At 46.0% G+C, this 17331-nt stretch overlaps 1 protein-coding gene across 5 annotated transcripts in view; it reads left to right on the forward strand.

Annotated features, from left to right (window-relative positions):
* Nucleotides 1-1073: 1073 nt before the first annotated feature.
* The window catches only part of LOC119167205 (sodium/calcium exchanger 3), a 362967-nt gene continuing 346709 nt past the window's right edge, over nucleotides 1074-17331 (forward strand). For all 5 annotated transcript variants that reach the window (XM_075866920.1, XM_075866923.1, XM_037418641.2 and 2 more), the window contains exon 1: nucleotides 1074-1211. The gene's annotated coding sequence lies outside the window, so the exon portion shown is untranslated. The remainder of the gene's footprint in view (nucleotides 1212-17331) is intronic.

Genomic DNA, 17331 nt, shown 5'->3' on the forward strand with positions numbered 1-17331 from the left:
TGTTAGGGGGCGGGGTGTGTTTTTCGCTTGCCCTTTTACTATTTTCTCATCGAGCAAAGAAAGGTTGTAGTGTGGTGTCGGAAGAGTGGCGGGGCTGCGAGCGGTGGCGTCGCTCGGTGGGGGGTTTGCATCCCAGCAGGCACCGCTCTCGCTCCCCGAGCCGCGGCTTGAGCGCTGTGTGAGCGTGCGGCGGCTTTTCGAGCGGTTGGGGGCCCGCCGGTTTTCTTGCTGCGCCGACGCGTGCAGTGCGTGTGTTGACTGCCCTGGCGTGCGCTCTTCCCTTTTGCAACTCTCGGTGTATCTATCTGTTCAGTCGTGTCGAAAGTACGTTCTCGTAGTCATTCCCCCATTTTATTTATCGCCGTTCTCGCGTTCGATCCCATCGACGGTCGTCTGCATCGCGCCTGCCACCCACGCCAAAGCATCGTGGATTCTCAGATTTGATTTCTGCGACAACGTCAGCAGCGAGCGTGCGCAAACGCTTTCCAAGCCGTAACGCCTACTTCAAGCGCCATCGTGTTCAGTGCTTCATAAAGAAACCTGCAAAGGCCACGCCGGTGTCGTCTGGAGTGTTTTAAGTGCGGTTCGTCTGCCACGGAAGTCGGAAGAACCAGAAGCAGAAGTGTTCACTCTGAGCGTCTGAAAAAAAAAAAAATATATATATCGTCTGCTAGATGATACAGCGATCTGAGGAACGTATCAATGTGATTTGAAACGACCCACGAGTGCTGCACGTGTAATTTATTCGTCCATCGTTCGGCTATCGCGTGTGCGGCGCCGGAGGTCTTGCTGCAATGTGGCGTTTCGCAGCGAGCGCCTAAAGGGACTCGGAGAACCCACGTCGCACTCCAAGTCGCCGGCAGCAGACGAACCGCGGCTTGTTGCAGACGGCGGTGTGCGGGCTTTTTTTTCGTCGTCTGCAAATAACCCTCCCTGCGCCACCGCTAACGACACGGTACCGTCTGCTGCTACTCCTGTTGCACGGTCTTCAAGACATACTCCCGAATAGTGTCGACTCAGTGCAGATCAAAAAGCCTTTGGCGTTTGGCCGTCAAGCCAAAAGGCCTTTTCGTCGTGGTAGTGCACGTTTGATTTCTTTATTTTCGTTTCGTTACAATTTTGGTGCGCGTGGCAGTGGTGCGGTGATCTTCTGGATAGAAACACGCTAGTTCGGCGTCTCTAGCAACCTTTCTTCAAAGGACTACACGAAGGTAAGCTCTTCGAAAAACATCTTCCAAGAACTGAACTTGCTTGTAAGTCAGTTGGCTTACAAGTACGAATTCATGGGCTGGAGAGAAATTTTTGTTTTGCAGCAATCTACTAATTAACGTTACACGATTTTTAAAAGTGTGCGCAAGCCCAAAGGGCGGGTCGATCTATAAAACACAAAAATACATGTAAGCAAGAAAAGAATACAATGTCTTTCACAGCACTTTTTCGTATCGTGCTTTGATTGGCTGCAGCATGTTCCGTGCACGCGTTAGCGAAATTATAGCACTTTGCAGAATGACCCAAGCGTGCCACTTTAGGGGTCATGTATCGTGCCGTTTTTTTTATATATTTTTGGAATTGAAAGTGCGTCGTGACTGAGACCTTTTAGTTTGCGGATTCACATGAAGTAGGCAAATCGGGTGGTTTGCAGTTCTTAAACCTCATCTGAAGCAACTTTGCTCTGTTTATGAATATGAAAACCAGGCTGATGTTGTCAATAAAAAAAAAAGCTAACAAAGCAACAACGCGGTCATCTAATTTTGTAAATGAACATTCGCTCACTCACGGCAGCCAGCGAAATAAAAATAAAACGTGAGTAGCAAAATGAAAACAAACAAACGCGGGAAATAAAAGAAACGCAAGAATAGTAAGACGGATACGTGAGATTCTCGGTCGTGTCTTACAAGACGCGCTCTTTACTAGCTCCAGCGACCGTAGGTGCTTGCGAAGGTCAATCGAGGGACCTAAATAAATGGCTCGAAAGTTCTCGCGGATGTGAAGCATCCTTCGTACTTCTCGGCATGCTGATTTTGCGTGTGCCAACGAAAATACACACGTTGAAGAGAGGGAGAGAGAGAGTGGCGAAGATATTGTTATTGTAATCGTCATACATTTACCTGGACATTGCGCCGTTGATGAACATATCTCATAGTGATGTTACATGCAAGTACACAAGTATATGTGTACCGAATGCATCTTCCTCCAACATTCTGCACTCTGATTTTTGTTGGCAAACAAAACGCACACTAGATAAAAAAACAGAACAAGGAAGATAACGGAACGGTCGAATTATAAGTTTTTTGTTTCGTCATTTAGAACACATCTTCATTGCCTCATATGTACGGCGTACATGCGGACTTTAGTTCAGAAGCCAATGCACGCACGTTTGAGGAAATGCAGGAAGAATTATTAAGCATCGAAGGTGATGTTATTGTAAGCGTCGAGAGATTAGAAAAGCCAGACTCACCTGGACGTTGTGTCGTTTGTGGACATATACTGCAGTCACCTTGTAGACACTGATTTGTGTTCACAAACGAGAACACACACTACAAACAAACAAACAAAGAAGAGAAGAAGAGACCAACAAAGGTGCATGTTATTCTGAACATCAGGCGCGTCGGTAATATAGATTCATCTGGAGACTGCGTCGCTAGTGCGTAAAACTCGCTCATGTAATATGTAAGTGCGTGAAATTCATCTATACGGACTCTACAAGTGGTAGAATGTGTGACTACCCTGTATTCATTCGACTTTGTCTATCGACGTATTTTTTATGTGTAAGGCCCCGCCGTGGTGGTCTAGTTGCTAAGGTACTCGGCTGCTGACCCGCAGGTCGCGGGTTTGAATCCCGGCTGCGGCGGCTGCATTTCCGATGGAGGCGGAAATGTTGTAGGCCCGTGTCCTCAGATTTGGGTGCACGTTAAAGAACCCCAGGTGGTCGAAATTTCCGGAGCCCTCCACTACGGCGTCTCTCATAATCATATGGTGGTTTCGGGACGTTAAACCCCACATATAATCATTTTTTATGTGTAAGAGATAGAACGTATGCACTGTTCCTACTATTTTCAAATTTTTTTTTATTATTCGCTCTTTGTATGTGCGTGTTTGCAATAGCAATATTGTGAGGTTGAGATATCAGGTTTTACCCCCTTTTTTTTTTCACATATAAACAAATATAAGTAGCTGCCATGCCATGAGGTGAGTGCGAATTGTGCGTATGAGTGCAATGTTTTCTAGGTGTCTCGCGTGTGATTTGGCTTATTAGGTAGTCATTCAGAAATCTGCAGGTTTATTTATTTGATTGCTGGAACAGGAAAATTCTCGGAACAACTGACGTGTTCCGCGCACAAACTACTGACACATACGCAAAGGTCAATAAACAGCACGTCGAAAATTCAGACAGATTAATACCGCTATACCTTTTCAGCACGCCCGAAAGGAGAGAAGGCTTTTGCGACATACTCAAGTATACATAGAAGGCCAAATGGCTGAACGCGAATGGGATGCAGGATATAAAAGCGCGCTCATAGCACAGGAAAAGCACTTGTCCGTGGCCGTGTGCTCTCCTGTGTTGTGCGTTCTCCACCGGATTCTCGCTCTGCATGCCTTTAAGCACTTTGCACTAACAGGACCAGCAACAAATTCTTTGAAGATGGCCAGTAACAGAATACGTATATATCTATACGTATATTATGAAAAAAAAAAAACTGTCTTCGATTGCCGTAGACAAAGCTCCGATCAGAGACATATTTTCATCAACACCGAAGATCGGTCTCCGGTCGAAACGCGACCAATTCAGTGTTGAAGAAGCCTGCACCTTTTCCCATATAGATAAGGCTCGTTTGTGTGTGTTTCACACAGATAAGGCTCGTTTGTGTGTGTTTCACACAATATTAATAAGACCCAACAGCCAATAATGCCAAGGAAAGTATAGGGGAAGTTATTAGATCGACTTTAAATGTAAACGCGAAGAAAAAATGGATGGAAAGATAAAGAGAGCAACAAAGATACATGTTATTCTGAACGCCAGGCAAGTCGATAGTGTAGGCAAGTAGATGGTGTAGATAGTGTATATTTTTTCACAGACGTCTGACTCATATATACGAGTGAAGATCTTGCGCAACCGCATTTGTAACATACGCACAACGATATAAGCTCAAAAGAACCAAAACAGACATCAACTGCACAGTATAAAATTGTGACATCGTCTAATTGCCGGTTGTTACTTCTGCCCGCAAAGATGCGAGCGTCACGCTACTGGACACAAACACGTTGGAGGTTGGCACTCGCATTAGTCGTGTCTTTACTCTGTATTTGTGCTGCGTGGCACGCTAGGCGCTGAAATGGAACACCGACACACTTGCCTCATGGCAATCCCTTCATGCAGCCGAAGGCGTCGCTTTGATTTGCGTACTACGTGCTCTGATTTGTGGTGACGTTTTCTTGTAGGGTATGTAGGGTATGTAGGGTATGTATGTATGTATGTATGTATGTATGTATGTATGTATGTATGTATGTATGTATGTATGTATGTATGTATGTATGTATGTACGTATGTACGTATGTACGTATGTATGTATGTATGTATGTATGTATGTATGTATGTATGTATGTATGTATGTATGTATGTAAGTATCTTTGGGATTAGATAGATAGATAGATAGATAGATAGATAGATAGATAGATAGATAGATAGATAGATAGATAGATAGATAGATAGATAGATAGATAGATAGATAGATATGAATGCGCCGCGTCTTCGTGAAAAAATGCGGATTCTCACTGTATAAGATTGGATTGGATTGGACTGAATAGGATAAATCTTTATTTGGTCCTCCAAAACACAGATCACTGTGTTGCGGGCAGCTCCCACGTGGGGACTGAGATGCCAAGCTCCTCAGCCGCCTCGCGGGCTTGGTGGACAGCCCAGAGCTGATCTGCCAATCGCTTCACAGTATAAGAGACATGCTGAAATGTTTTCTATAGCATTGTGCAATGTTCCCGTCTGTTTCCTTCCTGCAATGGGCTTTCGAACATGTGCTTAGCATCGCACAAGTTTCGTTCCTTCACGCGTGCATTCATATCTCACAAAAATGAATTATGACAGCGAAAATCAACCATTCCGCCACCTTGATAAAAAGTCACATTGCAATATGGCGAGAGATTGACATTCCTGAAAGCCATGATTGAAAGAGCATTAATTATTGAAAAATAGGGCATACAAATACGCATGCCGCCAGCGCGTTTTTTACGGCCGAATTCATTGAGGGCTATCGTCAACACTCATCGCACTTGATTACATTTCCGGCAACTCTTACGTTCTGAGATTTTTCATGCGTTTGGGACGGCTTTATGCTCTCCCATAGTAGGGTACCTAGTACTCTGAATCGTTAACTATTTTTAACAAACAGAGTCCACGCGGCTTCATCAAGTGGGAGGCCCACGGCAGGACCGCTATACGCTCTCCCATAGTAGAGTACCAAGTGCTCTGAATCGTTAACAATTCTTTCGAAACATATATCCTTGGTTTTAGCAAGGTTCAGAGGCCTAGCGCTCTCCCACAGTAATGTGCCAAGTAGTCTAAATCATTCACCAGTTTTAAACGCGAAGCATTTCTTAGTGAACTTCGGCGACATTTATCCATTTATCTATCTAGCCGCCTACGACTTTTAGCTTTCCTATCCGTTTAAATAATGATATCGATACCAAACTTGGTATGGTATAACATGACTGTATGAAGAACATATATGACTAATCATAAAATGAAAATCACAACGCGTATGTCATGAATCTCATAATTTACATTTCATGGTCCTGCAGCTCTTGAGCTGGTTTCGTTCACGTGGAATGTTGCAAAACTGGTATGGCATGACACGATTGCATGGCGAACACAAGCGACAGACCCTAACGTGAAAATGATGACATGCGGGTCATGTAACAACATGACTGCATGCCACGCTCATGATGCGCTGGCGGCCGTTTCGCTAGCTTGTCTTACACCAAATTCGGTATTACGGGACGTGAATGGATGACGAAGGTATGATACTGGTGTAAACATGATAATCATGAGATGCATGTCATGTCACAACATGACTGCTTGCCACGCCCATGATGTGCTGGTGGCCGTTTCGCAAGCTTCACTTATACCAAGTTTGGTACTAGGGGACGTGAATGGATGACGAAGGTATGATACTAGTGCAAACATGATAAACATGGGATGCGTGTGATGTAACAACATGACTGCATGCCACGCTCATGATGCGCTGGCGGCCGTTTCGCTAGCTTGTCTTACACCAAATTCGGTATTACGGGACGTGAATGGATGAGGAAGGTATGATACTGGTGTAAACATGATAGTCATGAGATGCATGTCATGTCACAACATGACTGCTTGCCACGCCCATGATGTGCTGGTGGCCGTTTCGCAAGCTTCACTTATACCAAGTTTGGTACTAGGGGACGTGAATGGATGACGAAGGTATGATACTAGTGCAAACATGATAAACATGGGATGTGTGTGATGTAACAACATGACCACATGTTACGCTCATGATGCGCTCGGGGCCGTTTCGCTAGCTTCACATGTACCAAACTCGGTATTACGCGACGCGAACGGACGAAATAGGTAGATTACCCACCCAAACATGATAATTACGACATTCGTGTCATGTAACAAGATCAGTACATGCCACAGTCATGATGCGTTCGCGGCCGTTTCGCTATAGCTTCACGTATGTGAAATTTGGTATTACGTGACGTCAATGGTTGACGAAGGTATGTGACTGATGCAAACGTGATAATCGTGAAATGCGCGTCATGTGAGACTCATGACTACATGCCACAGTCGAGGCGCCAATACACTTAGACGTGACGCTGTGCGCGTGCTCGCCGGTGTTCATTTCGTTGCGTAGAGCCGGTGTTGCCACGCCAGGAGCCGGTCCGGCCATATATTCGCAGGCGTGCTCCGCGTTGCGTTGCTTTGACGCAAGTCGCGTTTCAGCGTGAACAGCATCTCTCCGTCACGAAAAGAGGGAGACGCAGTGTTGTCTGGGTAACGCATCGGCGCGAAATGCAGCATGTCGCATTTCGTGACGGTTGCCGTCGTGACGGACGTGCCAGTCGCGCCTGCATGGCGTCAGACTATGGAGTGCTCGCGTTTAGCTAAAGTAGCATCGTCGTTTCACCGTGCGCGCATGTCAACGCTATACGTTGCAGTATATTGGCCCTTCATGATGCGCTCGCTGCCGTTTTGCTTGCTCCACATATACCAAATTTGGTGTTACGTGACGTCAATGGATGACGAAATATATGACTGGTGCAAATATCATAATACTGACGTGCGTGTCGTATAAGAATATGACAACATACCATGCTCACAACGTGCTCGCGGACGTTTTGCTAGCTGCACATATACTAAATTTGGTACCACGTGACGCGAATAAATGACGAAGGTAAACGACACATCCAAACATGATAGTCATGACACTAAAGTCATGTACGGCATCAATTACCTCCATGTCGTAACGTTGTGCTGATTTTAGAGAGACATATCAACCTTTCTTATTCGTGCTTCGCATATAATCGATTCGCAGTGTGCGTGGTTTCTGCCGATTTTTTAAAGTGCGAAGCATTTCGTAGTGAACTTCAGCGACTTTGACCGTATCTATCTATCTATCTATCTATCTATCTATCTATCTATCTATCTATCTATCTATCTATCTATCTATCTATCTATCTATCTATCTATCTATCTATCTATCTATCTATCTATCTATCTATCTATCTATCTATCTATCTATCTATCTATCTATCTATCTATCTATCTATCTATCTATCTATCTATCTATCTATCTATCTATCTATCTATCTATCTATCTATCTATCTATCTATCTATCTATCTATCTATCTATCTATCTATCTATCTATCTAGCCACCTACGATTTTGCTCTCCTGGCCATTTCGATAAAAGTTACGATACGAAACTTGGTATGGCATAACATGACATAAGCGACAGACCCTAACATGAAAATAATGACATGCATGTCATGTAAAAACATGACTGCATACCACAATGATGCGCTCGCTAGCTTCACGTATACCAAATTAGGTATTACGGGACGTGAATGGATCACAAAGGTATATGACTTGTGCAGACATGATAATCAACAGATGCTTGTCATGTAACAACATGACTACATGCCGTGCTCATGATGCGCTCGCGGCCGTTTCACTAGCTTCACTTTTACCGAATTCGGTATTACGGCACGTGAATGGACGATGAAGGTATGACACTGGTGTAAACATGATAATCATGATGGGCGGGATATGCGTTCCGTTTTCACCAATTCCATCTGAAGGCTGCTTTTATTATCCGCTGGGTTACGTATTCTGGCACTGCAGTCACACTGGAAACTCGACTGAATGGTGCCTACACTCGCAGGCGCGCGCCGTGGTGCGTTGCTTTGACGGATGCGCGTTTGAGCGCGCCCAGCGTCCCTCCGTCACGAAGAGAGGCAGACGCAGTGCTGTCTGGGTAACGTCGTCAGTGCGAAAGTCAGCTTGTCACATTTCGCGCAGGTGGCCGCCGGGCCGCGCCGACGCACGCTGGTCGCGCCGGTCAGTTTTTCTGGCTTAGCGTCGCTTCGCTGTGGGTGCGGGCGCGTCAACGTTACGTTGGGGTGTATTGGGCCCCTTTATGATCCCTCGCAGCCGTTTCGCTAGCTCCTCATATACCAATTTTGGTGTTACGTGACGTCAATGGATTACGAAGGTATATGACTGGTGGAAACATAATAATCACGACACTCGTGTCATGTAAGAACATGACAACCTACCCCGCTAATGATGCGCTCGCGTCCGTTTTGCTAGCTAAAGATAACTTGTCGTGGGCAAGTTATCTTCTCACCCACTTTTCTTCATATTTACATTACAATTTGGTCTAATATGTTCCCCTATACTTTTCTTGGCATTATTGTCTGTTAGATCACACACACACACACACACACACACACACACACACACACACACACACACACACACACACACACACACACACACACACACACACACACACACACACACACACACATATATATATATATATATATATATATATATATATATATATATATATATATATATATAATCTGTGCGTAAGCTTTGCTTGATATAAAATAGCTAAGGCTCATTACATACATTACAGGTACATTGCCAAACAGTTGTATCTTGCCAGTACTTAGCTACGGAGCAGAAACCTGGTGACTTACAAAGAGGGTTCAGGTTAAATTGAAGACGTTGCAGTGAGCAATGGGAAGAAAAATGGTAGGTGTAACTTTAAGATACAAGAGAGCAGAGTGGATTATGGAACGGGGGTTAAGGATAGCATAGCTGAAATCAAGAAGAAGAAATGGACATGGGCTGGGCATGTAGCGCGTAGACGGGATAACCGCTGGTCATTAAGGGTAACTAACTGGATTCCCAGAGAAGGCAAGCGGGTTAGGGGGAGACAGAAGGTTAGGTGGCCAGATGAGATTAAGAAGTTTGCGGGTATAAATTGGCAGCAGCAAGCACAGGACCGGGTTAACTGGCGGAACATGGGAGAGGCCTTTGTCCTGCAGTGGACGTAGTCGAGCTGATGATGATGATGATTACATACATATTTTATGTCAAATCAAGTATAGAAATTTAATCCCGGCAGTCAGCTTTAGCATGGTTGAAAGTTTGTACGTTGAGTTGAAGCCTCTTAGATTTATATAGGGGCAAATGACTGGTAATGACATTGATAACACGACATACTTGTCAGTCACGTCACGAATAACAATGCAGTGCGACCCACACCTGGGAGGATAACATGGGTCGTTCGCGCGATAGAAGGCAGCAGACACGCTTTCTGTCTGCATACGCGACGATGGCTGAGTGTGTGTCCTGGTGTCACACACTTCGGGTGAGGCCCCGCCGATCTAACATCGACGTGCGGCAGACTCGCAGGCTTCCACTTTACGCTTCGGCCTGCGACGCCTGAAAGGCCTCGAAGTGGCACATTTCAAATTTATTGCGGGTTGGTCGACCCGTGCGGGGTTGCACGTGTGGTGATGTGTGGGCCTGACCGACGCACGCATAGAGCAGACACGGAGTTTGATTACACATAAACAAGAATTTAATTAAAACAGGGGCAAAGGCAGGAGATTACAAAAATAACAAATGAGGAAAACTGATACGCGCGATGGAAAGAACAGCTATGTAACAAACTATGCTCTAAAAGAACACTACAAGAGGTACAACCAAAAGACAAACACGTGGAATATTAATAAAATAACAACAAGATGGAAATCATAAAAGAGGATTACAAGCAAATAATTACAGATTGATCATTGGTCGCGTTTTTGAATTTCTATGTGCGTCGCAGCGCACACAACTACACAGATTTAAAAAAAAAAGGGCTGGTTACAACAATTTAGCAGTTTAAAAAAAGTCACAATAAAAGTTCCATACGGACCAGGCCAGCTCTTGGTGCACGTAGGGGAGTTGACGGGTGCCGCTGAAGGTCTCGCCGGCTTGGTAGACGACGAGGGTGCCCGGAATTGCAGCCGTCTCAGTACGTTGCGCGGGTCACTTCATGCTCGCCGCCTACGCGAGACTCGCGACACCGACGACCGCACTTGTTGCTGGCTGTACGTCAACTGCCCTTCCGATGCAGTTCAAACCGCCTCAGGGGCGTACACGTGCTCCCGTCTCATCTGGGAGTAATATTTCTGGTTTAGATCGCCGGTGCCCCTTCCGGCACTTGTGCAGAGAAGACGAGCCGGCGCCACGTTGGGTCGTTATAGTCGCCGGATGTCGTCCCCCAACACAAAAGCGCCCCTCCTTGAAGGTGGGGCCCGCGGATGCTCCGAAAATTGGAGTCGTTTGTGACACAGCCCCCCTCCTAAGAATATTACTGGGTAATATTCAAGAAAAGCACAAACGCGCAATGTTCGCGAGCTTTCAGTGTTTCGGTCATCCACCAACGCGTTTCTTTTTTTTTTTCGCGCACCATTTCGCTGACGTGGACGACACGGCAGAGAACACCCGACACACCACACCCTCACGGTCACTATACGATGAATGTCATACCCCGCGCACCGCGACACGGACACACATGTGAAACGCGAAGAAACACACACTGCTAGAATTGATGGAGCTGCATTCGAAGCACCCCTTCGGGCCATCATGACACTGATCACAAGATAATCACAACACATAATTCTTCCAATGCCACGGGGAAAAAAAATACCGAGCACTTCTAAATCAAAGTGATACAGAAAGGGTTCAGACGAAATTAAGAAGGTACGAAGTATCCATGTATGCAAAAAACTTAAAAAATGCGGCCTTATGGCATGAATAAAACATAAAACCAAATAAAGCGAATGTCAAAGGCCGCTATAGGCGACGCGATCATCTGCGTTTCATTGAACCTAAGTACGCGCAGGCCTCTTCATCGCCGACTCGGATCATGTAATCTGCCCCTACATCTTCTGAACCTTTTATGTGTTTCAAAATCGAATGGCAGAAATGAACATTATTTCAGACAATATCTCATTAGCCTTGAAGGTTACTTTTACGTTTCGATGTACATATACGTAACTTTTATCCGTGCTCGAGGTGGTCGCGCTCTTGGGGGAGCCGTTCGAAGCCACCAGGGCAGACAAAAGAGTGTACGGCCGCCACATGGACGCCTGTTTTTCGTTAGTCTACCCTGTGGCAGCAAGCCGTCGTTGACACCGCGTTCTGCGGAAATAGGCCTTGCAACCACGTCGCGTCGTCTATCCATAATGCGCTCCTTCCCCGTGCATTCCGCTCCCCGAACACAAGAATGGAGTGGTGGGGGTTGGCTCCTCCGAGCTGCAGGAACAATTGCCTGTCTCACCCCCCTACCCTTCGGGTGGTTTGGGGCATGGGGAAGTGCTCCCCTCGCGATTGTCACGACGCGCAAACGAATCTTTCGTTGCGTTGTGTCACGTTTGGGGCCTCTCATTTGCATGGATTTTCTTACAGCCTTGGCTGCTTTCTGTACTTTTCGGCGTCTTTTTCGTTTGGCACATTTCCTTGTGCACTTTTTTGGAGCATCTGCTTCAATCAAATCTTGAGCATAACTACTCTGGTTGGTCTGAATTGATACACTGTGAACACAGCCGGGATAACTTCTTCTTGAATCAATGCTATCCTCCCTTGAGGACAGCTTAACCGGCTCCTGAACAATGCAAAGGGATTCCTCAGGGCTGCGCCGCTCGCACCTGAAAGAACTATCTACAATTGTACTGTCCAGTCCACAATGCACTTCAGCACATGGCTCTGACCCAATGTAATTACAGGGGTTCTCGCCTGCCGATCTGGTAGTACTGCGGACTTCAGTATCAGCCGCCATAGAGACGAACATACATGGTGGCTGTGGCGAGTCACCAGCAGAGGGTTTTTCTGTACCATTCGAACCCTGCCGGCACAGCTCCTCGTCACCATGTCTCCAGCTTTCATTGGCCACTTTTGCCACAAAAGCGCTTTCTACAGCTAACACATTAGGTTCAGGAATGAACCTACTGTCCGCCTCCCAAGTACTACCGGCCTGCCCGGCCTTCGGCGGCTCTACACATTCGGGCTTCTTGCATCTTTTATGCATTAAATCAAAAGCCTCAAACTCGCGCCGCCTGCTTTGAATCTTCAGGCGCAGTTTCTCAACGTACTCATGGTACGACTGTGCCAACATGTTCGGGGCATGGACGGTCGCGCTATTAGAAATTTCAGAGCCTGAGCAGGGGTCCGCCTGCGTTGCACACAGTCTCAAGCGCTCTTTTTCCTTCTGAATTCTAAGCCTTGAATTTTCTCGCTCCTGTTCCATCAAAAATTCCAGATGTTGCCTGTACCTACTGCGTTCGGCATCGCGCTCCTCTTTAAGTCTATTTCGTTCTTTTTCAACGAAATTATACAACTCCTTGCCTACAAAGCCAAAGGCTTTGCCCTGTTCAATAAGCCTGTCAAACACCGAGTCGTCCATTACTATACACAGTTGTCAACCAACACAGCAATAACAGACCGGCTACATACTGAACGCTCAGAGTTACGTCAGTCTCCCAGACATCACCACGCGGTCGGCCAGTCCTGTCGCGCGGACGCCAGATAATGTCACACACTTCGGGTGAGGCCCCGCCGGTCTAACATCGACGTGCGGCAGACTCGCAGGCTTCCACTTTACGCTTCGGCCTGCGACGCCTGAAAGGCCTCGAAGTGGCACATTTCAAATTTATTGCGGGTTGGTCGACCCGTGCGGGGTTGCACGTGTGGTGATGTGTGGGCCTGACCGACGCACTCATAGAGCAGACACGGAGTTTGATTACACATAAACAAGAATTTATTTAAAACAGGGGCAAAGGCAGGAGATTACAAAAATAACAAATGAGGAAAACTGATACGCGCGATGGAAAGAACAGCTATGTAACAAACTCTGCTCTAAAAGAACACTACAAGAGGTACAACCAAAAGACAAACACGTGGAATATTAATAAAATAACAACAAGATGGAAATCATAAGAGAGGATTACAAGCAAATAATTACAGATTGATCATTGGTCGCGTTTTTGAATTTCTATGTGCGTCGCAGCGCACACAACTACACAGATTAAAAAAAAAAGGGCTGGTTACAACAATTTAGCAGTTTAAAAAAAGTCACAATAAAAGTTCCATACGGACCAGGCCAGCTCTTGGTGCACGTAGGGGAGTTGACGGGTGCCGCTGAAGGTCTCGCCGGCTTGGTAGACGACGAGGGTGCCCGGAATTGCAGCCGTCTCAATACGTTGCGCGGGTCACTCCGTGCTCGCCGCCTACGCGAGACTCGCGACACCGACGACCGCACTTGTTGCTGGCTGTACGTCAACTGCCCTTCCGATGCAGTTCAAACCGCCTCAGGGGCGTACACGTGCTCCCGTCTCATCTGAGAGTAATATTTCTTGTTTAGATCGCCGGTGCGCCTTCCGGCACTTGTGCAGGGAAGACGAGCCGGCGCCACGTTGGGTCGTTATAGTCGCCGGATGTCGTCCCCCAACACAAAAGCGCCCCTCCTTGAAGGTGGGGCCCGCGGATGCTCCGAAAATTGGAGTCGTTTGTGACACCTGGCATGTTTTCATTGTCACACTGGCAGAACGTGCATTAAGCGCGTGTGGATTTGTTGTATATGTTCTTTATACAGAACCTCACGGCGACGGTAAAGCTTTCCTGAATCGTCCGTAATTTTGCCATTGCAAAAAGCATGGCTGTCTTGAAGTGATTCGTGGTTTTTAAATCACTTCGAACCTCAGCGTCATCACTATTCGTTGGAAGGAATGAAGGTGCTGTCGGAGGAGAAATGTTGGGGTTTGTCTGAGGTGCAGTGAACGTTTAAATATTCAGAAGCTACTAATAGGTTCCTTCACATTCTTGACAGTACAATGAGAACAATGATTTGAAAGCACGGAAAAGAAGCAGGAAAAAACAACTGGTTTCTACTCAATAGCTGCCTCGTACATTTTGCTGTATAGAATTTTAATATACGTGCAGTTCACTTTGACTTCCTACTTGAATCTCTATGCACACATGAATGTTTATAGTATTTTGTAGCGCGGACAGCAAAACATTTGTGACATTTAGCTTCTATTCTTTCTTTTTTTTTCTTGCTCATACCATGTTTTCCAGTGTAGTGTCCATACGCATAATGTAACCCTGCGGGGCAGAGGGAAGGGAACATCCCTATAAATATAATACTGATACAGTGTGGCCTGAGCTGTATTTTGTGTTGGTTTTTTTTCATATCCACATCCTGCAACGTGTAGGTGGTTTATGTGGCTGCATGTTTGAGTACGTTGAAACGGCGTTGTAGTATTCATTCGTCGTTTTTGAAGGCGCGAACCATAAGTGCTGTCACTTGTTAAGTCTCACCAAAGACCCACGTGACATTGTCAGAATGATGACGTCACAGGTGACTTCACAGATGGATAAATTTGTGATGTCGTTATGAGGCCATCACACTATTGTCGCCTATAGGTCAAAGCTGGGCGGATTACATAAACAGCGCAGAATGACGTTGGATGCACGGTGCTTCCAAGGCCTACGATCCCTGAGGATAAGCAAAGCCAAGTTAGGTAAAAAAGGCTTTCGGGGGCTGGGGGAAGCATGGAGTTTCCTAATAATACCCTAGAAGAAACTCTGGCGCTAGTGTCTACGAGAGCTGCAACGCATGGCACACCAGCCAGCGTGGGAATGATGGGCAGTATACAGATTTGTCTATAGTCTTCGTACTTTCGGCTTCAATTGACTTCGTGTGGCTTGAAGTTCCTTTCTCATGAAACAAGAATCAGCCAATTTTCAGCACTTACACTTCGCTACCTCAACCTTTCAGGTTTACTTATTGAAATAGGGTCACGAAGCTAGCTCAAAAGGGTTTGTAATTTTCCGTGAAAAGAAAACCAAAACACCGCAATAAACAAATCCGCAAGTGTGATACACGGCTCGCAAGTACAAAGACTGGACAAATCCGTGTACTACCCATTATTCCCGCGGTCGCAGAATTATGGTGGCTAGCCCCCTCTAGCCACCATAGCTGAATGATCGCAGTGCCAGAGTCCCTTATAGTTAATTTTAGGAAACTCTATGGATAAGAGAAACAGCGCAGGATGACGTCGAATGAATGGAGCTTGCAACGCCTCCGACCTCTGAGGCTATGCGAAACCAAATCAGGTACAAAAGGTTTTCGGGTGCCGTAGCAAGGACCAGTATAATTCACTCAGATGAAATTAAAGCAAATGGCTTTATGCATTCGATATTCCTTAGACGAATAAAAAACACTTTGCATAATTTTTTTCATGTACAGTTTTTATCTTGGGGCAAAAAATCCCGCCATATCCATGGAATGTATGATAAGTGGGTGAAGTTCGAGTGGGAGATCATCGGTAAACCATAACTCTCTCGGAAATCTTATCCCATCACATCAGTAAAACGACGTAAGACTGTGCGTATACTATACAAATAAACTTTTATTTTGTTCTTGTTCATTTGTTTAGTTTTTTCGTTTGTTCTTTTCATTTCTTCGTTGTCATGGCAGCTGGACTCTGAGGTCCCTTTATTAGTACGGCTTTATGGTCCGTGAAATGAAGCCATAGAGGTTCTTGTACCGGCTGCAGTGGGAAGTTTGCAAATAATAAGTCCATGCATGTCCCTCGAATCGTAGTAGGTTGGATATGCATCTGAGTGCGTGTACGGAAAACATGTGCTGCGCGATTCTGTCATTGGCTATGAGGTCTATCCATCTGTACGCCCCTCCGTGCGCCTATCCGCCTGTCTGTCTGTCTGACAGACGGACAGACGGACGGACGGACGGACGGACGGAGGGACGAACGAACGTACGAACGGACTATTCATGGTTTACCAATAAAACTCTCCGAAGCTTCGCCGCACTAATCATCAATCACTCCACGGATGTGCTGTAAATATTTTTGTTAGTTTTTCTTGTGCTTTTATGTCATTGTTTTAATTTCCTTATCACTGTTGGGAGTAGTCGTCACCGTAATAGTAGTAGTTGCAGTTGTTGTAGCAGTAGTAGTGGTAGTAGTACTCTAGCGGTAGCAGTAGCAGCGTGACTGAAGTTTTCCCGAGCCCTCCACTACGGTGTATCTCATAATAATGTCGTTGTTTGAGAACATAAAACGAAATCACTTATTGTATTTGTGGCATTGTAGTAGCATCAGCAGTACTTATTCCTCGTCAACCAGGAAAAGCATGTAAACAGGATTAACAGTTCTCAATCATGCTGACGTTCTTTTTCTGGTTGTGTTTCTTGCAGTGGTCATACTTGTTAAGGAAGCATACACTGTACTACAAATCACGCTCTTTGTCTCCTCTCTCTTTTGCGTCATATTCTTCTTTCTTTTTACGACATAAACACAAGAGGTCGCAAAGAGCGCTGAGAAGAGCAAGAAATCCTAAAAAAAAAAAAAAAGAGAGCAAGAGAGTCCAACAGTTCGCGTCGTGTGACGCCATGCCATCGCCGACTTTTTGTCTCCGGCTTGGAAGCTTCTCTGTCGCAGCCTTATGCGTCCTCGCCACCTGCGGGCGGCGCCTATAAAGACCACTGAGAGAGCGTTCCGTTTTATAAGCAGCAGCAGCTCCAGAATGGAACGAGAGAGAAGAGGTGGAGGTGGGGTGAACCTACCCTAATTTGTTTTATTTTCGGGTCGCCGGAGGCGTAGTACATCGTCGAGGTCTCTCGCGACGGACAGAGAGGTTATAACGGGAACCCACCAGCCGACGCTGGGACAATGCAATGGTGGTGGCAGCCACGG

Source organism: Rhipicephalus microplus, chromosome 6, assembly GCF_043290135.1.
Source record: "Rhipicephalus microplus isolate Deutch F79 chromosome 6, USDA_Rmic, whole genome shotgun sequence".
NCBI classification, from domain to species: domain Eukaryota; kingdom Metazoa; phylum Arthropoda; class Arachnida; order Ixodida; family Ixodidae; genus Rhipicephalus; species Rhipicephalus microplus.